Here is a 17,823-nt window from a genome sequence, read left to right on the forward strand (position 1 = left end):
GTGAAAAAGTCAGAAAAGATTAAAGCTACATATAGTAATGAAAATATCGCATGTTGAGTTTAGCGGATGAAACTTACGAGTTGTTGGCCATTGACGAGCTTGCAAAGAGGTTCCTATGGCATGTGAGAGATTGATAGGGATCAGATAGGATTATAAAGTTGATATCGAATGCATAAAATATGTGTGCGTGCAAGCGCGCTTACACGTTATTAGATTTTGAACATTGCTGCTCTGAGTTTCCACTGTTGAAGTTATTGTATGAAAGATCTCTATGTACAAGTGAAAGTAGAAATTTCAAAATCTTGGAAAGATGCAACAAAGAATCATAAGGAATCATTTGGAGATTCTAAACAAACCAAAGCATATCAGCTTCAAGATTCACAGGTGTAATTCAATGCATAAATCTAATGTGCGATAATCGAAGTCCATTCATGAGCAGAAAGCTTCAAAAATGAGAGAGTTCAGGAAGTAAACCCTTATGAAGGAAACTGTCATCGACCCTCTTATATGCAAGTCATATTTCACAGGACTGCATATATAATTGTGTGTCAAAGGACTCTCTAATAACCCGTTTTCAATTACTCATGTATTTACATGACCACTCTTCATATACATTTGGTTGGCACTTGGCAGTCGCAAATGGGAACAATAAGCCGAAAAAAGGAAAAGAAAGACAGGGAACGAAGGGACATTCAGAAATGAGGAAGGAGCTGCTGGGCGTCGATTGCTGAACGAAAAGAGCAAAGGAGAAAGAGTGGAAACCACATGAGAGCAGGAGCAAAGAACTGATCCCATCTCTCTGTAAATTCTAGAGATGAGCCCATCCGGACAATTTTTATTATATAATATTTTCATTTTAACCTGAAATCAATTTTTCAAATTAACATTTTTGTTTTACTTCATGCTTCGTTTACATGAAAAAGAAAAAAAATGCGTCATACAAAATCCAAGAGAAATTAAATCGGTATTTCTCTGTTAACCCTTGGTTATCGCAAGGACAGTTTTGCCTGTATCTAAACTCACTATTAAAAAGTGATTTTTAAAACAAAAAAATGTCACATTTTCTCTCGTGATTGATGATTTTAAACAGGCCTAATATTTAAAATATCTTATTTTTTTTAATCATGAGACAATTTTATCAAGCTAAGGATTAGTACATATAAATAATGTACCTGCAAAGTTTAAAAGAACTATTAAATACTTTGGGCTTGTTTAAATGATTCATAAACAACTTTTCGATAACAATTTATGAAAAATGAGGTATGCGAAAGTGCTTATAAGAGTTTAACATAAAAAGATGCAAAGATACCCTTATTCGTTATTAATTCAATCTTTTCATTCTTTTGTAACCTAACTTTCATCTTCCCAGAAATCTTATCGAGTAAAGCCCTTCACAGCGCATGTGTGAAGCATCGGAAAGAAAACTCACAGGTTTACTTTGGTATCCCTGTCATCTATCCATGGAGGTATTTGTCCAGTGAGAAGGTTTTTTGTCAAAAATCTACACAAAAGAAATTTCAAGAAAATGATAGAAGCCAACATTGATATTTTAGAAGAACCCAAAAAACAGAAAGAAAGAAAGATTTCTTACACATACTGATGTCTCTTTTGCGTCTCAAAGGTGGGCGGGATATCTCCCGTCAAATTGTTGAAGCTCAAGTCTCTGCATATATACACATGCATAAAAATGTCTTAATAAATTGTCACAAAAAAATGTCTTAATAAATGTAGAAGAAAGGATCGCAAAATTAGTAGTACTCTCTTCGTTTATTGTTATCAGATATTTTTAATAAACTAACGTTCGTTAAGAAAAATTGTTTGTTAGTTGATATTTTAAATTCTTTTCAAATTCATCTAATCCTAATAATTATTTGTTTGCATCCTCAAGCGCATCTTAGGTAGTTTTAAAAAAAAAAGTTTTAATTACTCTTAGGATTCTGTAAAACGCCTTATAAATTGAAATATATTACTTCTTATTCTTAATATAAGAACTCGTTTGACTTTTATTTTGGTTTTAAATATAAGATCCCAATTTATTTTGTCTCTCATATTTATCCATTTTTTAAGGTAGTCTCTGTAATAATTGTAGTTCTAATCAATATATTTAATTAGCAGGGATATTTTTTTTAAAAAAAACATCCATTTATTATAAAAAAACTAACATAACTAATTTTCTTAATATACTCTAATTAGTCAATTAACTCTTATATTAAGGACCAGAAGTAATATAAATTTAAATAAATTGCTTTATTAATAATAAATAGAATAATATATTACTCCTTCCATTATAAAAATATGTCTTTTGAAAAAATTGTTTTGTTTCATACGTCTTTTTAAAAGTTTAAAGTAACATTCATTAATTTTAGAAACAAAAATGAGGCAATGTAAGTAGTTTGAAACGGGGTGTATATTTGTGTATTGAAACAAAGTTACAATTTGCTTTTGCATTTTTTATCCCATTTTTTGATTACTCTAATAGAACATGGGGGATATTGTTCTAGTTAGTAAAGAAACGAGCACTTACATTTTATTTAAATTTTGCATACTCCCAAGATATGGATGTATCGTTCCATTAATCTTGCAATTCCTCAAAATCCTGTAAAACAATCAGATTGTCAGCGTCCTCGTCTAATCATAAAATCTGACATCTAAAATCTTATTTCAACCATTGAGATTTAAAATTTTTAGTATGTAATTTTTTAATAATAAAATTGTTTTTTTAAAAAAATATAAGATTATTTTTATTTTAAATTTTATATCTATTAGAATAAAAAATTATTCAAAATATAAAGTATATTTAAATTAAATCTGGATCATCCAAAATGAGCATTTCAAGCTCATATTTTTTATGAGCATGAAATGCTCTCCAGACAAACATCGTTACCTCTCATATCTATTTTCCTTTCCCAAATAATTGCATCAGTGAGACATATGTCAAAAACAATAATTGTAAATGACTCAAAAGGGAAGCAGGGTTAAGAATATATATAGTCAAAACAATAATTTAACTCACAGTGTTTTCAGGTTTGTCAAGTTCATAAGTTCTGGCAAAGGCAAATATTCAGATCCATTGAGGTCACTAATAATCCTGCGGACACGTCATTTACAGTCATAGTCAAACATAATTAAAGTGTAAGTGATTTTTAAAACCTCACCTACAACGAAATCATCACACCATACTTACAATTCTCTCAGATTTTTCATTAGTGAGAATACTGAAGGAATTGGCCCACTTAAACCACTGCCTACGATCCTCCTGACAAAATGAAAAATCGTTCATTCAGATTAAAAGGCGCTGAGCGTTTCAAGAATTGAAAGAAATGAGAGTTGATAAGGGGAGGAAAAGGAAGAGAGATTTTCTTACAATCTCTCGAGACTCGTCCAGTTCTGAATAAAATCGGGTATCTTCCCAGAAAATTGATTATCCCCAATTTCACTGCCATCAGCCCATGTGTGGTGCAAGCAGGAAAAGTGACTGTTAGTTTAGACTGTTGAACTGAAATAAGCAACATAGTTTATTCATCATGGCAACGAGAGTATGATAAAAGAGGAAGCTTACAATTCTCGCAGTGCAGTGAGATTGGCTAATGTAGGAGGTAACTCTCCGGTAAAATTATTGGAGTTAAGCAGCCTGGGTTGACAAGGACAGATTATGAACATAAGCAAATGGAGTTCAAATTTCAAAGCACATGGTCAATGAACGAGCATACGGACAGATTAAACTAAGAATTTAACACAGGATTACAAACGGAAAATCAAAACAAAGGCTTACAATCTTTCAAGTTTGGTGAGACTCCCAAGCTCCGGAGGAAGATTTCCAGAAAATTGATTGTGCTCTAGGTTCCTGTCCATTTTAGGCCAAGTTAATTTCCACAAAAGCTTTGGGGAAACAATTCGTTCAGGTTATAATTGACAGAACTCACAGACTCTGAAGAGTGGAGATGCTTCCTAGCTCTCGTGGAATTGTACCCGTCAGTCGATTTCCATAAACCGAACTACAGTATAATTAAGAACAATGCATCATTAGATTCATGTTAATTGGACGAAACCGTAATCATATGCTCTATACTCGATCAAAATCAAAATGTAAGAGAGGACAGAGTACATTTTGGTAAGTTGCGTGGAGCCCCATTCTGGAGGGATTGTGCCGTTGAGGTAATTGCGAGCGAGATCACTGTGCACACAATAGAGAAAGAAATCGATTTGATGAAAGAAGCGCAGTGTCCCTAGATGTGAGTTCAAGTTTTAGAAGCACATACATTTCCGTAAGGTAAGATAGCTCCGTCAATTCTAGCGGCAGAATCCCCGAGAGATTTTGAGAGTTCAGGGTACTGCACGTTCATTCCGCGCCGTAAAGGCGAAGATGGTCAAATTAAATATTACATAATGATAACAACAACAATGAAAAAATTAATTGGGTTCTCATCTCAGATATAATAAAGTATTATTATTTTTACAATAATTAGATTTTAAAATATAGTCAAAATTAATGTTTATAATTTGTAAATTGTGTGATTTAGAATGTATTTTATGTTTTATAAAAACTACCAATATAATACTATTTTAATTCTATAGTTTATTCATTGTTCACGAATTCGGTTGTCAATTTCTTTATTTAAAAATAACTTTGTGAAAGTCTTCAAAAAAAAAAAAGTTCTAAATCGTTGTAAGCTAGCAGGTAATATAGCGTCTGATTTAAAAAAAATAGAAAAATCTATGTTGCTCGATACGGATGACTGAGAAATGTCACTAATGACGGTTAATTTTACCAAAATTACAATTTTTTTATGTTAAGCGCAATTACATTCAGTTAGCAAACTATAAAAAAGAGTTTGTTTAATTTTATACGTATAAAAACGCAGGGGAAATTGAGGAAAAGAGTCACTATTACACTTTATTTGGATTGAAAAAGTCTTCTTTAATATTACAGTAGCTCATCAAAATCAAACTTCATCATTTACATGGTAAAAAATTCTGACTCTTCTCCATAATTTTCATGTTTTTTCTTTTAAGCAAATTTTTTTGATACATTTTTTTATTTTTCATGCCATAGCTTAAGTTCTTCTACTTTTTTACTTTGTAAACTTTAAAATTATATATATTATTTTTTATTTTATTAAAAAAGGACAAATTTACTATTCAAAATTTTATTAATGAAAAAATTTAAGTCAAGCGAACTATATTACGTTTGTAAAAAATTAGCATAATATTAATAGTTTTTGTATACAAAAATTTATCAAATTTATTTTACTAATATTACCTTAGATCTTAAATATTAGCAGAATATTAATATTTTTTGTATACAAAAATTTATCAAATTTCTTTTATTAATATTACCTCTTATTTTAAATACGTATATCTAGGACAGTAAAAAATTTTAAAGGAAAAAGAAGACAGTAAAGAAGGGCGTGCCACGTGGCACGTAGTCTCCCCTTCATCTCCTATAAAATCCTATCCATTCAATTCGCAATGCGCCACATCAAGCTATTAAAAAAATCCTTCCCCTAGTACGTCTAACGGTTCAAGGATCCCATGAAAATATCAGCGTCTTCCACTCTCTGGCCACTCTCTCCTCTTCTGGGGGTATTTGGACTTTCGGGTGCAAAGTTTTCTACATATATACTTCTCTTGTGGCTAACATAGGATTTAATTTTTAAATTGATTTTGGTTCTAAATATAAAACCTAGTTTTTATATTTATTAATTTTTTCTAAATTATCCCTATGGATACTTTCTCAACTATAATTAAGTAGAAAAGGAAGATGGAATATTAAGAAAAATGATTATAGTGTTTTAGGAAAAAACATACTATATTTCTTAAAATTAACTAACTTACTTAATTTTCTTTATCTAATCAAATTAGTTAGATAGATTTTATATTTTATATACCATAAAATTATTTTTAAAATTATAGTTTGATTTCAATCTAAACATGCTTCCCACTTCAAGTCAGCGTTGAATTTCGCCGATTTGATCCAGATTCTTATCCTCGAGAAATCCAAAGATTATAGGCCAACCTTAATCATATAACTTGAAAAGCATCCCGTCCGCCAGTGATCAACAATCTATGAAAAATCACGATCACTCTCATCCTTCACTCTTTTATCTGGTGAAGAGCTTCCTTCATGTCCAATCTTCTCTCCACGTTTTCCTCATAATCGCTCAGCCCAATTTTCAAAAGCTTCGGCAATAATTCGCTCTTTCTATTCTCAATCCCTTCCATTCAACATCAAGCACTGCACTTCACTTGCGCTATGCTTCTCTGTATCATTCTGCTCACCCAACTCGCTATATTTCGAACCAGCGTTGTGCTTTTAGATAGTTCTCTGAGAATTTTCCCTTAAAAATCTCCAGAATCACGATGCCCAACCTCTATAACCTGTCTTCTTCATGACCCCGCCATGTTGTGCGTACTCCAGCGACTTGAGAGCTTTTAGATCATTTTGGACGGACAGAATTTTAGGATGCTGGTGAGAAAAATAATACTCCTTTGATCATTAATATAGGACCTAATTGTTGAGTTGATTTTGATCCTAAATATGAGACATATTTCTCATATTGATCCTAAATTACTTTATTGATACTCCCTCAAGTATAATCAAGTAAAAAAGGGAGTAAGAATATTAATGAAGATAATTATGGTGTTTTAGGAAAAACATGTCATATTTCTTCTAGTTATATTAAGGAAGATTATTTTTAAGAAGTAATACTGAGAGAGGATTTGATTCTGACAAAAACCACCATCACCCCAAGAGAACGTACAATTGCAGACTAAGTGTTCTCATCTTGAAAACTACTAAAGAATTGTACTAAACAGGAACTGAGATTAAAAGGAAAAAGAGATGAATGAAAGAGATCACGTACATGTTGGTAACATGACAAAAACTATCACCAGGAGAACAATTGCAGACGACGGCATTATCGCTTTCGTCTGTAGTCCAGTTACGAGTTCCAGAAGTAGTACATGGATCTACGCTGAAGTCCCAGTCCTTCTTTCCCAGTTTCCGAGCTATCTTTCTCAAAGCTTCCACTAAACACATATACAGATAGACATAATAAGATTCATGTGTGTGCGTGTGTGTGGACACAAAATATATACGATCCAGTTTTGTATATGTGCGTATACCTTCATCTGGTGAAGTGACGCCGGTGGCAAAAGTGGAGAAGAAGCAAAAGAGAAGGAGCACGAGAAGGCAATACTGAGGACAACTCGTGCTGTAATTCATGCTGCTTCGCCTTGGATTTGCCTGTAAAAAGCTCCAGATTTATTATTTAGACACAAGGCAAGGCAGCATTGTACTCTGATTTATAGTAAATCCAAATGCGGCGGTAGTAAAAAAATCTAAACGCGGCGAGAGAGAGGACACTTTTCCCTGTAAATATATAGGCGGCTGGGTTTGAGTCAAACGGACGGCTAGGATCGCGTGTCGGTCTGCTGGGCGGTCCAGATTTGCAGACAAAAAGAAGAAGTGGGCCCCACTTTCCTTTTACGTAATGTACAGGAGGACATTGACGCTGACTGAGCAGAGATGGTTGGCCTGAACGCGTTGGCTCTGGAATTTAACATCTACATTTCCCGTTCCCACACGTGGCTGTTGGGGTTTCACTTTTCAGTTCATTAATTAGACAATGAAGTTCCAGAATGCGTTTCCAGATATATGGGGCCCTTCCAGAATGCCTGTCTCAAGGGGAGGCTTATCTCAGACAATATCTTGCTGGCAGCGGATCTTATGAATCAAGTTCACTTTTCAAGGTCTAAAAGGACAAAAAAAAAAAAAAAACTAGAGGCACTTAAGATGGACTTCACTAAAACATTTAATTAGGGGTGAATAAAACCGAACCGAACACTGAATACTGAACTGAACTAAATTTAATTCGGTATTCGATTCGGTGTCTCTTAAAAGATTTCGGTTATAACCGAATAACTAAAAAAGAGGGAGAGGAAACTATTTTTTTTTAACTTTTTATTAATTTTATTTTTTCACACTTATCCAGTTATTCCTTCCCTCCGCCTCTCACACGTGCTTTCTGCCCTGCATAATCTTTTACCCTTTTAGTCAGAGTCACTCTCCTCTTTGCCCTAGATCTCACGATCTCATGAGTTGCTATCGGCAACCTTCCTCTTGGCCTCTCCCTTCAGCTTTCTCCTTCTTCGCCGTCACAACGCAGTACCACTCACCGACTCACTCTTGGCCTTCATCTAGTTGCATCACAGTCACGACCTCCCTCTCTTTTCGGCCTTCTCCTTCCTTCGCCGTCACATCGCAGTCAGCCAGTCACCACTCAACTCACCACTCGCCATCGGTCTTCACATAGGAGCATCACAATCGCGACCTCCGATCCCTCTCCCTTCAGCCTTCTCCTTCCTTCACCATCACATTCCAGATTTCCAGTTATAGTCCCTAAATTTCTCACCTCTGATTTTCGTTGTGGTGAGGTGAGACATATGGCATTCAAGTTATAGAAATTTTTTCAGCCGTATTAGTGTCTTATTGCTGTATCGCTAGATCTTTGTTCTTTTCTGCTAGGTGTATGGGCTTATGTGTTGTCGCCAGTGCTTCCGAAGCAATGCCAAGGAAATTGGCTTCATTAAGTATCGCTAAAATTTATGGGGACACATCTCTACTTTTGGAGGAACTTAAAAGGCGTTTAAATTTTTTGCTTTTTTACATTTAGGAATGTAGCTGAGTCTGTGGTATTTTATAAATGAAAAGGTTTTAATTGACGGAAAAAAAAGACTAAAGATAGGGGTTGGCTTTTATTGATTTTTATTTGTTGAGTTTGTACTTTGTATGCTCTTTTAAATTAATGCTTGGAATTAAGTGGATTATTAGTTATTGCTTAAATTTTTAGTATTTTAGTTTCTGTTTTCAGGTTGACAGGTTTCTTGTAATTAGTTGTTATACAATTGTCAAGTTTAAACTTTTGTTACACTTTTCAAAATACTATTTGGACTTTTATTTTGTTGTTTGGGTCATTGTTATATTATTTGGAATATACAAGTTACAAAGCCCAAAAGAGGGCCCAATAATTGAAAAACTGTCTAACCGAACCGAATTAATTTCGGTTAATTCAGTTTGGTTAGTTGTTCATGTTCGGTTTCGATTCGGTGTTGAAAATATGAAGTATTCAGTTATTCGGTTAGTTCAGTCATTAACTGAACCGAATAACTGAATACTCACCCTTACATTTGATCACTTATCTACTGCATAATTGCCACCATGAAAAGGATGGGATTTCCAGTCAAGTGGCTTAATATGACTTTCCAATGCCTGTCTAAAGTCCGTTATCAAATATTGATAAATGGTCAATGCACTGAACCTGTCTACCCTCAGAGAGGCATACGCCAGGGGTGACCTGCTCTCCCCAGACCTGTATATTCTTGCTGCCAATGTTCTCTCTTGCTTAGTAACACATTTAGAAGGGGCTGGTCAGTGGAAAGGGATTCAAATTTGTCAAAAGGCTATGTCTATATCCCTTCTTCTCTATGTCGATGACTCCATATTTTACTTTGAAGGATCTGACCAAAACATTGTTGCAATTAAATTCGCCCTTGACACTTGTTGCTGCTAGTCAAGACAGGAAATTAACCATACTAAATCAACTCTAGTTTTCAGTCCTACTGTGAATCACTACAACAAAAAGAAGTTCTCTCAGACTCTTGGCATCCATTTTTCATCTAGATTGGGTAAATATCTGGCTACTTGGATTGACCCAAGAAGGCAAAAGAGGCAAATTTATGATCAAGTTGTAGCGGCAGTGCAGAGAAGACTTGCTAGCTGGAAGATGAGACTACTATCTCAAGCCTCCAAGCTAACTCTCATCAAATCAATTTTATCGGCTGCCAAACTACACATTCTCTCTTGCATCAAATTACCACTCTATACCTATGACAAAGTGGATAGTCTTTGTATTAATTTCTTTTGAGGTGAAAAGGATGGACAGAATCAAATTCATTTGAAGAAAAAAGACCTCCTCTTTCACCCGGTTGATCAAGGAGGGCTGGGCATAAGACCTACTAAATGCATCAATCACTCCCTACTTGCTAAACAGGTTTGGCGCATACTCTCTACGGAACCCTCTAATATCCTGGCTCTAACAATAAAAATTAAATATGTGGATTTACATAATAAGGACCTTCTTTTGAAGCCCTATAATACTTCTTGGATTTGGAAGGGTTTGCTTGATAGCTCAGGTCTCATCATTGATAATCTTTGGTGGAATATTTCTCCTACATCTTGTATCCCTCTTAATCACCACCTTTGGTGGCCTATGCAATCGAGATCATTCTTAGCATTCAATTTGCTCAAGGTCAAAGATCTCTTACTGCATACTCCATTCAACTGGAACCCCCACCGATGGAACCTTCCTCTTCTCATGTCTCTTTACTCTGAAAACAATATCACAGAAATCCTTTCAATTCCAATTCCGAACTCTTCTCAGCATGATTCTTTTTTATGGATTGCTAATGCCTCTGGTTTCTACACTGCTAGAGATGGGTTCAAAATTCAATTGCCTAGTTCTTTGCAATTACAGTGTCGAAATGATAATTTCTGGAAATTCCTTTGGTCCCTATCACTTCATCTAAAATTCTTGCTTTTCAAGTGGAAATTCTTACTCAAAGGCCTACCAACAAATGATATCCTAAACTTGCACCATCTATCTATCACCACACACAGTGTTTTTGATTGTGACAGTTTAGAATCCTTGGAGCATTTGTTTATCTTCTACCCATATGTTCGAGCCTTGTGGTTTGGATGTTTGCCAGTTAAGATAGAAGCATCAACCTTTGATTCTTTTATTTCCTGGCTGAAAACAATAATGATAAGGCTCTTTCATGGTAACCATAAGTCCCTCCTCAATATATGGCATCATCATTGTTCTGAATATAATATGGTGGAAGCGTAATCAAGCTCTGCATAAAAGAAGGATTGATCAACCCATGCAGGTTATTAAAGAAATCCAAGGTTGGAGAGTATACCTTAAAATGGCTTTTTCCTCTTCACTCTCATTGACAAAACAAAAAAGAAGTACTGCTGGCACAAAATACGCAAAGTTCTCCTTGTCTAACAATGGATGGACAGTACTCTTATTAAAGAAGAAATGCAAACGGAGCACTTCTCTAATAGCTATTGTAATATTTAGAGGGAACCCCATTCAAGGATTCATCTGTCGCCGTTCTTTTCTCAATCCTAGGAGGTTTAACTCTCTTTGCCTTCGAACTACCTTGCTTTGGAATGATAAAGTGGGAGTAATGGGTGGCGACTACTCTCAACTTTAGCTTGTCTGTTTTCAGCGGAGACTAATTGATTTGACACAGCTTTAGAAGGTTACGGTGGAGGAGCTTGAGCGCGAAGTTAATCTTCTTTTACGTCACTTTAATAAAGTAGATTGTTTAGTTAGCAGAGACCTAAATCTCTGTTTCTTTTTCGTGTTTTGCTTTCCCTTTTCTTAATTGCAACTTGTAGGCCTTTTAATTTTTATTAATTAATCATTTTGTCTTCTTCAAAAAAAAAAATAATGAAGCTGAATATTCGTTTCCGTTTTTCATTTGGCCATTTATTGCGATTCAGAGCCTCTTACCACAATAACACTGAATGTTTCTTTAAATCTTTCTTAATCCGTCTGTGAGTATGATGTATGCTTTTGTTGCTTAATCCTATTAGGTCAAGGATGGTAAAACAAACTGTGTTTCATTTTTCACCATCTATGAATTATTATAAGATTATTGTCATAAATAAATATACTTATGAAGTCTTAATTATTAAAGTTATAAAAATGTCATTTTTTTAATTTTTCAAAAAACCTATTATTAAATGTTATACCGTAGTTGTTAATAGAGTTACGGAATTTGTTAACGGTATTATTAGAATTGTAAAAACACTACTTTTTAAATTTTCTGAAAAAACCTGTTATTAATTGTTATACTGAACTTGTTAATAGCATTACAAAACTTGTTAACTGTTTTTCTAAAGTTATAAAAATTTTCAAAAAAATTATTGTAGCCGCTAGGCTAATGGGACATTTTGTTTTTTAAAAAATAATCAATAAAATAAAAGGCAATATGGTTATTTCAACAAATTTATAAATGTCAAATTGGTCACTTATAAGTAAATTAGGTTTTTGCAAATATAAATGACCATTTTGACCATTTTTTCCTTGAGAAAATGTGTCCCGTTCAAAGATGTGCAAGGAAAAAAAAAAAAGGAAAAAAAAGAGGTCAGTGAGAGACGCGTACATGTTGATACCATGACAAAAACCATCAGCAGGAGGACAATTGCAGACAACGGCATTATCTTCGTCATTTTTGGTCCAGTTACGAGTTCCAGTCCTTCTTTCCTACTTTCCCAGCTATCTTTCTCAAAGTTTCGACGAAAAATAGAGATAGACATAGTAGGATTCATATTTTATATAAATATACACGCGCGCGCGCGCGCGCATATTCTTTGACAGCACGAGGGTAACAAGAAACTTACCTGCCAGACACGTTGATAACCAGAACGACCACGGTTCCATAAGAAATCCATGGCTTTGAGCAGAAAAGCAGAGAATGGGTCTGTTTGGCTCGAACCATATGTGTCGCTTGGGACTCTTGCTTGAGCGGAAACAATAACTAAAGCTAGCAACAAAGGGAGAAAGACAGTGATGGACATGTTTTTGCAGACTTGCCAGTCTGTCTGGTTCGAGCCATATTGAGGAAGTAGTGAGAGAACCAGTTATGCTCTTACTTCTTCTATATAATGATGATTATTGTATCGAAGAAAATGCAATGCTGATTGAAACTGAAGTGGATTCATGTAAATACTGAGCGTAGAATTAGCCAGGAGTAAAATCCAGTGAACTTGTAACTTATAATCCCGTGCAGTTAGTGCGTACGTGATTAAAAAAGAATTGGGAACAAGGATGAGCAATGATTAGGTTTATCTAAATAAGGTAGAAGCAAGTGATTGGTGGCCGTTCGTTTCGAGGATAGCTTTCCACGTCAGTATATAATGGAGCTGAGCTTAGAAGCCCCATCAAACTTCGCATCAGTATGTGGGGAAAATTGAAGGAGCTCTCTACTGTCCCGAAAGCCTTTTGTGACCTCTAGCTAGTCTGGTTTTTGGGTACATATGTGCATGTCATCAAGTTGGACCACTCCATTGTTCAGTCCCATCCATGCCCCGTGATTCACGTGCATACATATACATACATACAGATATATATATATATATATTCACACACACATATCCTCTCATGGAGAGATTATTGATCACATAATCCATGATCATATATACAAAATATAGGATCCAGTTATGCATAGTTTGTGTACACCTTCATCTAGAGTGACATGGAAGGCAAAAGGGGAGAAGAAGCAGAAGAGAAGGAGCACAATAAGGCAATACTGAGAACAACTCGTGTTGTACTTCGTGCTGCTTCCCCTTGGATTTGCCTGTAAAAACCTTTCAGATGTATTATTCCCCCGGCCGGTTCAAAATATAAGCTAAACCTTATTAAAAGAAGTTGGTTTTTTTTTAATAAGATAACATTTACTTTTATCTAAATATTTAGAGTTTTTCTTTTAATTTTATCTTCGTATATTCTCTTTCTTCTTTAATTGATTTATTGCTCTTTTTTACTTATTCTTTTTATTAATAAGAGTATATTTGGAAAAAAAAAATACATGTCTTACATATTTATTATTTTAAGATGATTTTAATTAATTTCTTGATAAACGTAAATAGATAAAGTTTATCTTATACTCTAAACTGAATGGAGTGTTATTTTAAAACCAAGGCACCCTCAAAAGCTCTGCTTACAAATCTAATTGCTTTGTGTGTGTGAGAGGGAGAGAGAGGACCTTTTCCCTGTGATAGACGGCTGGATTTAAATATAAACAACCCGCTAGGATCGCGTGTCGCCCTGATGGAGGATGAGGTTGACTTGAATTTAACTATGTAGAGATGGAGTCAATACGTACGACCAAACCAGGTCTCGAGGAATATAATTTCCCTACGTGATAGTTGAGGTTTCAGTTCATCGGACAATTCATATGAATATTCTTGTTTACGTTATTTACTCTGGCGTGTGTATATATACACACACTCACGCATCTAGTGCGAAACTAAACTCCATTTTCACCGTCCATGAGTTATTTATAACACCATATGATTAAGTTGCTGACACCAAAAAAAAAAAAACATGATTAAGTTGTTCGTTATCAATTTGCGTACAGTGAAAATATTCTCCCAGTGCGTACTTTCACGAAAGCAAAAAGTCAAAGGTTACCCCCCAGCCCATTTTTATCGTCTTAAGTGGTTCCAACAACCGTCTATGATTGAAAAGTATGTGTGACCTGTGATGTTATGTTAATATGTTATTGGTGATATTAAATTTCCCTTTCACAGAGTTGACAAGACTAATTTGAAATTTAATGACCGACTTGACAACTGGATACAACGAAAATCCTCAAATTATGATACGGTTTCAGAATACCTCAATCCCCAGCATATTTTCACACGTACCAAGCGAAATCATAACAGAAATTAGACTACAATTAATTAGTGCGCAATAATTGACTAAAATAGTTAAAATTAAACGATTGATGTGACATGATTTTTTGCTGGGCTCATGCATGCATGCGAAGGCTTTTGCGAATGCCCCTTTTTCCGCTTTCTAACCTTGGGCTTCTCTCTTAATTTCTTCTCTATTAATTAACACTGCTTGTATTTTAAATATAAAACTTATTTTATAATACAAATTATTCTTTTTGTCTTATTTATAAGATAAAGAGAAAATAAATTTTTTATTCTATTTATAAGTCATTTTATTAAATTTTTAGCATTTATATACTATTTTGTTCTTTATTTATTAGAGTCCAGATGATTATCTTTTTGGAAAAGTGCATTTATTACATAAGGATAAGGTTGAAAATTAATTATATTTTAATTAGTGGAGAGTTAATACAGTTTAAGTTTTTTTTTCTGTCTGTGTGCAATATGTTAGAAGTGTCTTATAAATATGACTAAAGAAGTATGTTACAAAATAGATCTTATATTTAGAACCAGAAGAGTAGTTACTTATCCCCTTCTCAGGTATTCATTTTTCTTAAATTTAATTATATGATTCTCCACTGAGCCCCTGTTGACCCAACTAATATGTCGTGAATATGTACGAGTACTGTTTTTCCCATCTTTATATGTCATTGCAGGCCTATGTTCTCCAAGAGGAAGAAAAGCTTTTAGAGTTGGTGGATCCACGTCTTGATTCAAACTACTCCCAAGATGAAGTCATGAGAATGCTAAATTTGGCTCTGTTGTGCACTAATCTATCTCCCACCCTTGAACCCTCCATGTCATCTATAGTCACTACAAAAAAACATGGTTTTAGCGACGGAATTTTGCATTTAGCGACGGAATTTTTTTCGTCGCTAATTGATTAGCGACGGAATTCAAAATTCTGTCGCTAATTAGTGACGGATTTAGCGACGGAAAAATTCCGTCGCTAATTTGATTTTTTTAAAAATAAAATAAAATGCCACGTGGCACCTCTACCAATTGCCATGTCATCACTGAGAACACCTCCACGTGTCACACCTCTGCATGCCACGTGTGCCTGCCACCTCACCTCTGCCTACCGCGTGTGTGCGCCACCTCACCTCTGCCTGCCACGTGTGTGCGCCACGTGTCACCACCACATAATTCCCTTCTCAAAGTGACTTCTCCATGGCTTGAACCTAGGACCTCCTCCGTGCGCATGTGCGGCTTTGCTAGTTGAGCTGCAATGAATCTGTTGACTTATTATGTAAAATTAAATATATATTATATTATTTTACACAAACAATTATATTATTAAAAACTAAAAATATACTATATGATAATTTTAATAATAACTTTTTTAATGAAAAAATATTTTTTAAATATTTTTTTACTATTTTTATAATTTTTTATTTTTTAAAAATCTTTTTAATATAATTTTAATGTCTAACGACACTAATTCTGAATTTTACATCATAAATAATTTTTCATTAATATTTTTTAAATTTATTTTTTAATTAACATTGATAAGATATACAATTTAATTATATATATTATATTACATTATATTATATATGTATATGTGGTTTATATATTTGAAGAAAATCATTTAAAATTAGTCAAAAAATCTTGTTATTCAAAAAATTCAAAAAATAACTACTATAATAAAATCTAATAAATTATTTTATATAAAAAATTAAATGATTTAAATAGATTATGATAATCAGTATTTTCCTACTTGTATATATATCCTATGTAATTTATTTTTTTAAACTTTGCGACGGAATTTCCGTCGCTAATTTTTTTGACTGATTAGCGACGGAATTAGCGACGGAATTGTCTGACAAAAAAGATTATGTCGCTAATTCTGTCGCTAAATACGGATTAGCGATGGAATTTAGCGACGGACAGAAATTCCGTCGCTAATCTAGCAAAAAAATTAGCGACGCAAATTCCGTCGCTAATTTGTGACGGAACGAATTTCGTCGCAAATTTGCGACGGAACGAATTTCGTCGCAAATTTGCGACGGAATTTGTTTTCGTCGCTAATTCCGTCGCTAATCCGCTGTTTTTTTTGTAGTGAGTGAGCACATGCTTGAGGGAAAAACTCCAATTCAAGCACCGATAAACGAGTTCAACGACCAATATGCAAGGTTCAACATGCTGACGTATGACAGCCAGACATTTGTAGCCTCTCAATCAAGTATGGAACAAAGAGGCACGTCAACAGATGGGTCATGGGTTGACTCCTCAATATCTCTTCCAAGTAAGGATGATTTCTCTTCATCTAGTAAGCTTCTTGAAGATTAAAATTTAATGGTTGGAAACCGTAGTTATAGAATTTGTATTATGTTATAATAATGATATTTGTTTGAAATATAGATTGTCTTTATTTTTTGTGTGAATTATTTAGGTTTATCTTATTTAACTTTTCAATAATTACACTTAGAGCTCTGTAAATAACCCTCAAGTTATTTTGATGTTAGACTTTTAGCCTATTGAATGATACTAAGATCATTTGTCTTTTGCTTCTTATAGTTTCTCCCTGTTTCTCCCCCTTTTCTTCTCTTTTCTCCTTTTATGCATGATTTGTTCATCAGTCAGGAAGAAACTTGCATGTATTTTTCAATTCTTTAGTAAAGGAGTAAACAAGAACAGTAGGCTTTGTGGAAAAAGAATCGTAGAGTAGTTATTTATACAATGTCAACACTACAACAAAATCTGTTATTTACCTCCCTCATTTATGTCTGTTTTGCAAAACAGAAGAGACTTCATGTCTGTTTTAAAAAAAACAGACGTGAATTCACGTCCGTTGACCCAAAACAGACGTGAATTCACGTCTGTTTATAAGAAATAGACGTGAATTAACGTCTGTTTCTAAGTAAACAGACGTGAAGGGGCTTCATTTTTAAAAAAAATTTGCCCGCAGCTAGCGCAGCTCGCATCAGTAGTTATCTATCAGATTTGCATATGTACCGCGCGCGATCGAAGAACTCCAGCTCGCAGCTATCTCGCACCCAACTTTCAGTTTCGATCGGTCTCTCCCTCTCATTTTCCTCTTGTCCGTGAAGTAGCCGTGAGCTATTTCAACTTGTTTCGGTCTCTCCCCCTGGTTTCAGCTCTTCAAGGCCGTAGCCGGACTCCCTCCATCGCGTCGCTCATTCTGCGGTAGCCGTGTTGTAGCAGCTCGCCGTTGAAGCCGTGAAGCTCACACGCACAGCAGCTCACTATCGTCGTCCTCTCTGTAGGCCGTTGATTCGAAGGCACGCCAGAACGGTGAAGGTAAGTTCATTCAACCGTTGCATTTT

The 17,823-nt window shown here is 34.6% G+C and overlaps 1 pseudogene; it reads right to left on the reverse strand.

Annotated features, from left to right (window-relative positions):
- LOC114729823 (probable leucine-rich repeat receptor-like serine/threonine-protein kinase At3g14840) overlaps window positions 1-17,823 on the reverse strand; it is a 64,439-nt pseudogene that overhangs the window by 4,424 nt on the left and 42,192 nt on the right.

The sequence above is a fragment of the Neltuma alba genome, unplaced genomic scaffold (assembly GCF_004799145.2).
Source record: "Neltuma alba isolate B1F8T4 unplaced genomic scaffold, ASM479914v2 tig00012683_pilon, whole genome shotgun sequence".
Classification (NCBI taxonomy): Eukaryota; Viridiplantae; Streptophyta; class Magnoliopsida; order Fabales; family Fabaceae; genus Neltuma; species Neltuma alba.